Source organism: Triticum aestivum, chromosome 4A, assembly GCF_018294505.1.
Source record: "Triticum aestivum cultivar Chinese Spring chromosome 4A, IWGSC CS RefSeq v2.1, whole genome shotgun sequence".
Classification (NCBI taxonomy): Eukaryota; Viridiplantae; Streptophyta; class Magnoliopsida; order Poales; family Poaceae; genus Triticum; species Triticum aestivum.
Genome location: NC_057803.1, coordinates 603,027,078 through 603,035,931, shown reverse-complemented (window position 1 = coordinate 603,035,931; position 8,854 = coordinate 603,027,078).

Below are 8,854 nucleotides of genomic sequence, written 5' to 3'. Positions count from 1 at the left end.
ACATTCACAGGAAGATTTTCCAAACACCTTTTCGGCACCCAGATCTTCTTCATAGGCAGCCCATTCCTGCAGTTAGTACCAATATACCTGGCAAACACTTCACCATTCTGATTCTTAAACAGTTTATAGTTTGCATCAAAGGATTCATCAATAACAATGGGATTAGCACAAGTGAAGCCAGATAGGGTGGATGGATCTGCTGAAGGTTCCTTTGCAGCAACCCATGTAGTTTTGGGGTACTGCTCAGGTTTCCAGTAAGATCCATCAGCATTCATTTTCCTTTCAAACCCAACACCCTCTTTCCTAGGGTTTCGGTTCAGAATCTGCCTTTTGAGGACATCACATAGTGTCTAATGCCCTTTCAGACTTTTGTACATCCCTGTTTCAAGCAGTGTCTTCAACCTAGCATTCTCATCAGCAATAGCAGTGGTATCCTCAGCAGAGGGGTTAGTTACCACATCAACAGTTGAAGATATTACAATAGTAGCAGCAGTAGAACATTCAGCAACAGAAGTAGCGTTATCACGCTCAATGCATTTAAGACATGGTGGTTCAAATCCTTCCTGAGCTGAACTGATCTGTTCGGCGCGAAGTGACTGGTTTTCCTTTTGAAGATCTTCATGAGCCGCTCTCAATTTCTCAAGATCTTACTTCCTTTGAAGATAATCATAGGAAAGCCTTTCATGAGTTGTTGAGAGCGTTTCATGACGACTTTCAAGTTCCTCATACTTAACATGAAGATTTTTTATGTCTTCAATTAAGGACTGAGATCGAGTCATTTCAGCGTCTAACAGATCATCGCTTTTGTCTAACAGTTTTTGAATGTGTTCCATAGCTTTCTGTTGTTCAGTTGCAATTTTAGCAAGTGTTTTGTAGCTGGGTTTGGAACCACAATCAGAGTCATCGTCACTAGATGTTTGATAGTGAGTAGTGCGTGTGTTTACCTTGGCACCGCGTGCCATGAAGCAGTAGGAAGGAGCGGAGTAGTCCTTGTCATTTGCATCGGTGTCGGTGATGAAGTCATTGTCTTCAGTGTTGAAGATAGACTTGGCAATGTATGTTGTAGCCAGACTCGCAACGCCAGAATCAGACTCCTCCTCAGACTCCACCTCCGCCTCCTCAGAAGCGGACTCCTCCTCAGAATCCATTTCCTTGCCAATAAACGCACGTGCCTTGTCAGATGAGCTCTTCTTGTGTGATGAAGACTTTGAGGAAGACTTGGAAGAAGACTTTGAGTACTTCTTCTTCTTCTTGTCGTCAGAGTCATACTCCTTGCTCTTCTTCTTGTTGTTCTCATTGTCCCACTGTGGACACTCAGAGATGTAGTGGCCAGGTTTCTTGCACTTGTGACATGTTCTCTTCCTGTAGTCATGAGCAGAAGCTTCGTCATTCCTTGAGCTTGATCGTGAAGACTTTCTGAAGCCTTTCTTCTTCGTGAATTTTTGGAACTTCTTCACAAGCATAGCAAGCTCCTTTCCAATGTCTTCAGGATCATCAGAACTGCTGTCAGATTCTTCTTTAGATGAGGAGACAGCTTTTGCCTTCAAGGCATGAGTTCGCCCATAGTTGGGACCGTAGATGTCTCTTTTCTCATAATGCTGAAACTCGTGTGTGTTGAGCCTCTCAAGTATGTCAGACGGATCGAGTGTGTTGAAATCAGGACGTTCTTGAATCATCAGGGCTAGGGTGTCAAACGAACTGTCAAGTGATCTCAGGAGTGTCTCGACGACTTCATGCTTGGTGATCTCAGTAGCGCCGAGGGCTTGAAGCTCATTTGTGATGTCAGTGAATTGATCAAACGTGAGCTGGACATTCTCATTATCATTTCTCTTGAAGCGGTTGAAGAGGTTGCGAAGGACACTGATTCTCTGATCTCTCTGGGTTGAGACGCCTTCGTTGACCTTGAAGAGCCAGTCCTAGACTAGCTTAGATGTTTCCAAAGCACTCACGCGGCCATACTGTCCTTTGGTCAGATGACCACAGATGATATTCTTGGCAGTAAAGTCCAGTTGAATGAACTTCTTGACATCAGCAGCAGTGACACCTTCTCCAGCCTTGGGAACGTCGTTCTTGACGACATACCATAGGTCGACATCAATGGCTTCAAGATACATGCACATCTTATTCTTCCAGTAGGGATATTTAGTTCCATCGAAGACGGGGCACGCAGCGGAGACTTTAATTATCCCTGCAGTCGACATAGCTAAAACTCCAGGTGGTTAAACCGAATCATACAGAACAAGGGAGTACCTTGCTCTGATACCAATTGAAAATGCTAGTGATCGAATAGAGGGGGGTGAATAGGCGATTTTTATGAAAGTCTTCAAAACATGAAAGTTTCGAAGACAAACGATGGAAATAAACCTATTACCATGCAGCGGAAGGTAGACTACACTAGGCAAACCATAGTCAAGTATTCAATGAAGTGAAAGCACGATGACTAATAGCAGCTAGGCAGTAAGGATCAGGTAGGAAGATATTGTGAAGCCAATCAGAATAAGCAGTCACTCAGTGAAGACAAAAGATAATGCAATCATACAATGACTTCACAAGGACCAACAGTAAGTAAAGGGAAGGGAAGGATGAAACCAGTGACTCATTGAAGACAATGATTTGTTAGACCAATTCCAACTGCTGTGACAGTTGTACGTCTGGTTAGGGCTGCTAGGTATTTAAACCTGAGGACACACAGTCCCGGACACCCAGTCCTGAACACGCAGCTCAGGACACCCAGTCCTCACCGTATTCCCCTTGAGCTAAGGTCACACAGACCTCGCCCAGTCACTCTGGTAAGTCTTCAAGGTAGACTTCCAAACCTTCACAGACTTCGTTCACCGACGATCCACAATGACTCTTGGATGCTCAGAACGCGACGCCTAACCGGCTGGAGGATTCACAGTCCTCAAGTGTAATAAGTCTTCAGATCACACAGACAGGAAGACTTAAGTGATGCCTAACACTCTTTGGCTCTGGGTGGTTAGGGCTTTATCCTCGCAAGGAATTCTCTCTCAAAGGCTTCGAGGTGGGTTGCTCTCAAACGACAAAAGCCGTACTCTAACTCTGAGCAGCCAGCCGTTTATGGTTGTAGGGGGTGGGCTATTTATAGCCACTGGGCAACCCGACCTGATTTGTCCGAAATGACCCTGGGTCACTAAGGAACTGACACGTGTTCCAACGGTCAGATTTCAAACACACACGGCAACTTTACTTGGGCTACAAGCAAGGCTGACTTATCCAACTCTGGACAAGATTTTCTCTCATAGTCTTCACTCGAAGACATATGATTTTGGTTAAGCATCACTTCAGTCATTCTGACTGGTTCTCTTGGACCCCACTTAACAGTACGGTGGTTCCTATGACTCAACAAAGAAAAACACAGAACGACGAAACTGCTAAGTCTTCGCGCTCCATAGTCTTCACGCGATGTCTTCTCTTGTCATAGTCTTCAATGTGAATGTCTTCACATACCACCTTTGACTTCAATGTCTTCATACATTTTTAGGGGTCATCTCTGGTAGGAAAACCGAATCAATGAGGGACTTCTACCTGTGTTATCCTGCAATTCTCACAAACACATTAGTCCCTCAACTAGGTTTGTCGTCAATACTCCAAAACCAACTAGTGGTGGCACTAGATGCACTTACACTTCATACGGGTGAAAAAAAATGGCCACGCGCACAACGAATTGTGCGATAAACTGATGACTTATCGCACTCCCTCTCTCCTCTCTCTCTCATCTCTTTTTCCTCCCAGGCCCACCCACGTGCATGCCTTCAGATCGCCCACTGTTATCTATTTTTCCTCTCATCTTTCTTGTCTTTTAACTGTTGGGTGGGGGCACGGCTCGGGATTTTTTTTCTCCCATGCCAAAATTTTCACCGGCACGACCCCAAGCGGCTGAAAAAATGACACATGGGGGAGCAAACGAGTGGAGATGCTCTAGCGCTTCATACGTGTGGAAAAAAAATGGTCACATGCACAACGAATTGTGTGACGAACTGATGACTTATCGCAGCATGCAGCGTACGCCGGCTTGGCATGCCGCGTGTAATTCACCAGTGAATGCCTGACGTGCAGCAGACGAGCTGACCAACGACTCCGACCGTCGACTTGTGTCTGCCTAATTTACTCCGACCGACCATACTACTAGTAGTAATAGTAGTAGTATAAATCAAGGGTTCGTCGGCAAGCTGTGCACCCCATATGTATGATACGAACGAGACCAACCACAGCATGAGTCCCACAGCCATTAATCTGCTTCTTCTCATACTTGCCATAGCCGCCCACACCACCTTCCATGGCCGGCCGCCGGTGAGCAGACCTCTACTGGACTTGAAGACCCGGTGGAAGCTAGCTGATGATTTCCACGACGCACCGCCGGCGACCCCGCGAGCTCATGTCGTCCCTGCGTTTCTCGGCTCCTTCGACAACAACCTGAGATACTATCATAGTAACCTCTCCACGATACTGTTTTCCGGTAGGGTGCTTCCTCTGCTTGGCAACCTCTCCAAGCTGCGCTACCTTCGCCTCTCGTCGTCTAAGAGAAACGATGACTACCTCCCATGTACTACTAGTGCGCATTTGGACTCCACACAAGATGTCTCATGGTCAACACGTTTGAGTCTGTTGCGGCTCCTCCACATGATACGACTCAACTAGCTAGATTTGGACGTGGACCATCTTTCACCACAAACAGGCCAAGTAGAAAATGTATCTTAGGGATTAAAGGTATATATATATATATATATATATATATATATATATATATATATATATATATATATATATATATATAATCGTGCGCTCCGGTCAGACTACGCGCACCACTCCCTCGCCTCTGTAATCAAGGAACCATCGAACCTCGCGTATTTTTCTTCCACCTAGTAGTAAATTTAGTGGGAAACCTAGTAACGATATTAATTTCATTACTATTGCCTCCCACTCGTTCACGATCCCGCGCACATATGACATAGTAATGAACAATAGGAAACATAGTAAAAGAATTTATTATGTTACTGCTGCCCGATCTTGTTTTATTAGTGTTCGCTTCCATTTCCATGGCTCGTAAAAAACTATGGAATATAGTAATCAACCATCATAACCGTTACTGTGTGGACAATTGTCCTAGTAAATGTATTGAGAATTAGTAGTAATAAGAGTTCTCCAATGGTAAAGCGAGAGTATTTGCTAAAGTAATTGAGCGATTTTTCACATGGCTGATCATTGTAAAGTTGAAAAGTTTCAGGCTGTAGTAACACATAAAATGCAAATTACTACATGCGGCTTGCCACTTACGATCAAAAGAAAGTGTGGAACCACGTGGGATGGGGTGGATCTGCGGAGGGGTGCACATGCAGTTACTTTTTTCCTAATCTAGTTACGGCTCAATGGGCAGCGCGCATAATCATAATTCTACGCTCTGGCTCACTTTAGCAAGTCTATATATATATATATATATATATATATACATAGATTTTGTTTTGACGCACAAGAGATAGAACACAGGAAAAGAAAATAAGGTGTTACTTTTCGGCCAAGTAGAACGATTGTATGTTTGACCAAGATTATAAACCAAATATCAACATCTTCAATACCTACGCGATAAAATATGAAAAGATTTTTCATGATGGATCAAATGATATAAATTTGGTATTGTAGATATTGATATCTTTTTCTAGAAACTTAGTTGAACGTGCACACGTTTGACTTAAAAAAAGAACTAATACACCCTATATTTTAAAATGGAGGAAAAGAAAGTCATCACACAACTTTAGGTTAATGAAGCCCTTATAACTAACATAACTACACAACACCATGGAGTGTGCGGAGGATGTCATTTGTGCTGCTTGTGGCTCGTTCAGCCTTCCCGTTCTGCATGGATGTGTAGGGGCACACCAAATGGAGAGAAACACCATTAGCAGAGATGAAGGAGGGGAGGTGATGGTTGATGAACTCGCCGCCATTGTTACGGGAGATGTTACATGAGTTCCCGGTGATGTGTGACGAGGCGCTAGAGTTGAGGTACCAATTGGTGTTGGCGTGTGGCTGGATGGAGAGATTGCTCATTGCAGGGTTGAACATGTTTTGCTGGTCCCAGGAAGGAGTCAACAACGTGGCAGGAGCGGGCAGCACCACATGGTAGAGCACATGGTAGGCCTAGTGGGCATTGGGCAGGCGAGTGCCGAGCACTTCAACGGCAATGGTCGGTATCCAGGGGCGCGCCACTGAGTCGGGAAGGAGGGCGCAAAGTAGTCCATCATGGACAATGGCCAGAAATTGCGCATGGTTTAGTTGTAGCTTTTTTCAAGTAAGAGTATCAATCCCACATGAAACATAGAAATCGGGTTTTGTCACTTGTAGCAAATTATGAAATTATAGCGAACCAGAATGATTAGGCAATGCGCCACACATGGGGCGGCCCTTGTGTTACATATATATAGGAATACATGAGAGTTACATGCCTTGGAGGTCAAGGGAGATCACAACCATATCATACAAAATCATAGGTTGGGATATTCCTATACATAAGCGATACACGGAGATATACTCTAACATCCCCCCTCAGTTTGTGCATCAGCTGGCAAGAGGCACAAACTAGAACGGAACTCCGAGAAGAGCTGCGAGGATAAGCCTTTCGTCATAATGTCAGCATACTGTCGAGATGATGGCACATGAAGCACACGAACCTGACCAAGGGACACCTTCTCGCGAACAAAGTGAATGTCGATCTCGATGTGTTTGGTACGGCGGTGTTGAATCGGGTTGGAGGCCATGTACACTGTGCTGACATTATCACAAAAAACGATCATGGCAGTAGTCAAGGGGTGATGAAGCTCTGTAAGAAGTTGACGAATCCAGCAGCACTCTGCAACAACGTGAGCCACAGGACGATACTCCGCCTCAGCACTTGATCGGGAAACCGTGGTATGGCGCTTGGAGGACCAAGAGACCAAGGTGTCACCGAGATAAACACAGTAACCTGAGGTAGACCACCGAGAATCAGGGCAACTCGCCCAGTCAGCGTCTAAGTAGGCCGTGAGAGTCATGGACGACGACCAGGGAATGTGCAGGCGGAGGTCGAGTGTACCCTTGATGTAGCGAAGAATACGCTTGACCAAGTGTAGATGCGGCTCTCGGGGAGCATGCATATAGAGGCAAGCTTGCTGCATAGCATAGGCGATGTCCGGACGGGTGAGAGTGAGATACTGCAATGCACCAGCATAAGTGCGATAGGTAGTAGCATCATCAAGCAGAGCACCATCAGTGGCCGAGAGTTTGACCTTGACGTCAACTGGAGTGGGTGATGGATGACAGTCGGCCATGCCTGCACGCTGAAGAAGATCCAAGGCGTACTGTCACTGGGAGAGAACCATGCCATTGGCGTCCCGGGTAACCGAGATGCCGAGGAAAAACGAGAGGTCTCCATGATCTGTCATGGCAAACTCCAAGTGTAGTTGTTGTGTCAAGTGCTGAAGGAGCGTGGATGTAGAAGCGGTGATCACAATATCATCAACGTACAAGAGGATGTACGCGAGCTGGTGTCCGTGGTGATAAATGAACAGGAAGACATCCGATTTAGATGCAACAAAGCCGAGGCGATGAGCGTAGAGAGCGAACCGCTGGTACCATGCACGGGGCGCCTATTTGAGGCCATAGCGCCATGTGAAGACGGCACACATAGTCGGGGCAGCGGGCATCAACAAAACCAAGCAGATGCTAGCAATAGACCTCCTCGTCAAGGTTGCCATTGAGGAAGGCATTCTTGACGTCAAGCTGATGGATCGTCCATGCATGGGAAACCACAATGCTAAGGATGATGCAGATGGTGGCCGGTTTAACTTAACAACTGGGCTGAACGTCTCATCGAAGTCGATGCCCGGCTGTTGAGAGTAGCCGCGGACCACCCACCGAGCTTTATAGCGAGCAAGCCGTCCGTCTGAATGAAACTTATGCTTGAAAATCCACTTCCCTGAAACAACATGAGCACAACATGGCCGTGGAACAAGTGACTACGTCCGGTTAGTGACAAGCGCCTCGAACTCATTGTGCATAGCACGACGCCAGTGAGGATCGTTGAGAGCACCCCGGTATGTTTTGGGAAGAGGAGAAATAGAGGATTCGGAAGCCATAAGATTCATACGATCGACGGGCTGAAAGAGACCGCGCTTGGCGCGAGTAAGCATCATGTGGGTGTTGCTAGGGGAGGGTGGCCGGTGCACGACGACAGGGGGAGAAGGTGCGCTCGAACCAGATGCAGGTGCGGGCGAAGGCCCGGGGGAGGCAGGCGCGCTTGGCGGGCCAACGAGAAGGAGCGAGTTGGGCGGCGGGCTAGGCAGTCCAGCGGGGCTAGGCGCGCGCGGGGGCGAGCGGGCAGAGGGGTGGGGGAAGGCGAAGGGTTGGCATGCATAGCGGGTTGGACCGCATGAAAGAGGGTGGGTGTGGTGTCGCTGGCTACGAGGTGGAGGAGGAAATCCAACGGCGCAAGGGGGTTAGACGGGCAATCCGAAGAGGAAGAGAAGGGAAAGATCGGCTCGTCGAAGAAGACATGGCGAGAGATAATAACACGACGTGTTTGAGGATCAAGGCACCGATATCCTTTATGGTTGGCGGGATAACCAAGGAATATTCATGCGACGGAATAGGGCGCTAGCTTATGCTTGGCGACGGAGGATTGGTTAGGGTAGCATAAACATCCAAAGACTCGGAGCATGCTACAGTCGGGAAGGGGATGGCGAACGCGATGGATTGAGAGGGTCGTATGTTGATGAGATGGGTGGCGGTGGCCAAGGCTTCCGTCCAGTAGGGCGGTGACATCGAGGACTGAAGAGAAGTGTGTGTGTGTGTGTGTGTGTGT